The sequence below is a fragment of the Medicago sativa genome, chromosome 7 (genome assembly GCF_051527215.1).
Source record: "Medicago sativa cultivar Bolivia chromosome 7, Bolivia_mono, whole genome shotgun sequence".
NCBI lineage: Eukaryota > Viridiplantae > Streptophyta > Magnoliopsida > Fabales > Fabaceae > Medicago > Medicago sativa.
The window spans coordinates 26866512-26869328 of NC_140755.1; the positions used below are offsets into that span (position 1 = coordinate 26866512).

Consider the following 2817-nt stretch of genomic DNA (forward strand, 5'->3'; position numbering starts at 1 on the left):
ATTTTTGAATTTTTCTTTATATTTGTGTTTGTCAAGCAAAATATTCAAATTTTTCTTTACAATCACAATTTTCATGTTACTATTCTCAATTGATTTTTTTCAATTTATAAAAGAAGCCTTTTTCTCTTCAAAACGAAACCCTACTATAAAAGATGCTTTCTTATCCTAGAAAAAAAAGGTACATGCTATTATTTTTAATTTTATGGTTTGGGGTTGAAAAGTCCAAGAAATCAATTTTTTTAGACGTTACAACTCAAAGACATAGCAATTGATCACTAGCTTACGAGGTCGGCCTTGTGAATAAATGGAACCATCCCTCATGCAAGAAAGATCTGAAACAAGTGGTGGATGTGTGATTTCACATGCTCCTAAAGCTGGAGAAACCTTTCTCATAATTTATTTTCTTCTAAGTTACTTGAAGTTTTTTCCAGGTAAAATACCATTAGTCCTTGCACCAAAATCCATACTCTATACATGGCACAAAGAGTTCAGAAAATAGATGGTTCATGTGCCCGTGTATCTTATCTATAGCCGTCGAACCCAGAGAGGTTCAACGGCTCCAAAACCTACGGTTCTTCTTGGAGTTCCAAGCAGTGGCGGATCTTGAGTTAATTTGTTGGGGGTGCCAAAATATTATGGAATATATATTAAATGGTTTCAAGTATTATCTATAGTTTATATCTGGCCAAGTGGTTTAAAATGTTTAAGAGGAGCAAGAGGATGTGGGTTCCGAAACCCCTTGAAAACGTTTTTTTTTTCAATACATATGCAAAAGTAGAAGATTAAATGTGTGAAAATACATATGCAAAAGTAGAAGATTAAATATGTGTGAAAAGAAGAGAAGTAGGGGGCAAAAAAGAAGAGAAGTAGGGGTTGAGAACCGGTGACCTAGAGCAATTTATGGTACCTATGGTACCCCCTTACCGCTGCAGCAACTGAATTCTGGTTGCTACAATACACCTAATATAGTATATAAGGAAAATTTGGGGGATGCCATGGCACCTGCCTGCCCCCAAAGAGATCCGCCACTGGTTCCAAGACCTTCAGGTGATGTAAAACATGTTTTGGATTGACTTGGCAAGCTAAAAAAGTGGCATTCACACCCATGTGTTCTTGTCATGGGCTATACTTCATTTTTAGCATTAATGAGATCTAAAGATACACAATTTGCCCACACAAATTACATGGCTAAAACTTTGAGAGAGAGACCTGGAATCTTGATACTTGATGAAGGTCACAATCCTAGAAGAACTAAATCAAGGTTGTGGAAATGCTGAATGGAACATCCAACAGAATTGAGAATATTGCTTTCTGGCACATTGTTTCAAAACAATTTTTGTTAATATTTCAACACGCTTTGTTTAGCAAGACTGAAATTTGTTCACAATGTGCTACAAGAGTTAGATTCTAAATACTCGAGGAGAGGCAACATAGACAAGAAAGCACAACATTTGCTCCAGGAGCGGGCGAGGAGATTATTCTTGGACAGTGTTGTAAAGAAAATTAACTCGAATGACGAGAAAAATATGCAGGGTCTACATGTGTTGCGAAAGATCACGAGCGATTATATCGAAGTTTATGAAAGTGGAAATTCTTCTGATACACTTCCTGGTTTGCAAATTTATACACTGCTCATGAATGCGTCTGATGAACAACATGTGATTTTACAAAAACTGCAGAAAAAAAATGGTTGAGTGTACCAGTTGCCCTCTTTATGTAGAGCTTTTGATAACAATTGGATCGATACATTATTACATCCATGGTTGATCAAAGCAACAACAACATGTGCATATAAGTTTCTTGCCGAAGATGAATTGAAGAGGCTAGAAGGAATCAAATTTGATTTTAGAGAAGGTTCCAAAATAAGATTTGTTCTAAGCCTAATCCCACATATGTAGTGAAAAATGAAAATGTTCTTATATTCTGTCACTACCTTGCACCTGTGAGATTTTAATATAGTTATTTGACAAGTACTTTCAATGGAAAAATGGTAAAGAGATTCTGCTGCTAACCGGTGAACTAGATTTATTTGAAAGAGAGAAAGTGATTGATAAGTTTGAAGATCCTCGTAGCGGTCCAAAGATACTTATGGCTTCAATAATCAATGCTTGTGCTGAAGGTATTAGTTTAACAACTTCTAGAGTGATTTTTTTTGGATTCTGAATGGAATCCTTGAAAAACAAAGCAAGTTATGTGTATCAGTTATTGACAACCGGGTCGATGGAGGAAGATAAGTATAGAAGAACTACTAGGAAAGAGTTGGTTTCTTGCATGATGTTTAGTGAGGAGTTTGTGGAAGATTCCTCTAAATGGCAAGCAGAGAAGATTGAAGATGAAATACTTAGGGAGATGGTTGAAGAGGATAAGTCTAAAGCTATTCATATGATTATGAAGAATGAAATGGATTCTATAAGGAATAATACGCGTCATACAGAAGGGCAACAATGCTTTCTAGAAGGATCGGAATTGGTTCGAGCCTCAAATCCAGGAAATGTGAAAGGGGACGAGGCATCAAAATCCAAGTACAAAGCTGAAAGGTTTTGATTGCAAGAGGGATAAATAGAGTGTGGATTGGAATGAATTGATTCAATAATACTTGCAGGAGCAGTAGGAGCTGACATTAAAGCTCTATTTTTCTGTTTTCTTTGTTCGACGACCAATGTTAATATTGTTTGTATTACTATGTTACCTCTGACTGACATTAAAGCTTTGCAGGAGCAGTAGGAGCTGCATGAAAGGAGCATATGCACTTATTAACATGCCGCCCGACTTGCTTATAGAAAGCCCAATTGCTTGTGAGAAATTACCTATCTTCAA

At 36.3% G+C, this 2817-nt stretch overlaps 1 pseudogene; it reads left to right on the forward strand.

The window, feature by feature from the left end:
* The first annotated feature begins 304 nt into the window (after nt 1-304).
* LOC146905258 (SNF2 domain-containing protein CLASSY 1-like) lies at nt 305-2544 on the forward strand (annotated as a pseudogene).
* Nucleotides 2545-2817: the final 273 nt, after the last annotated feature.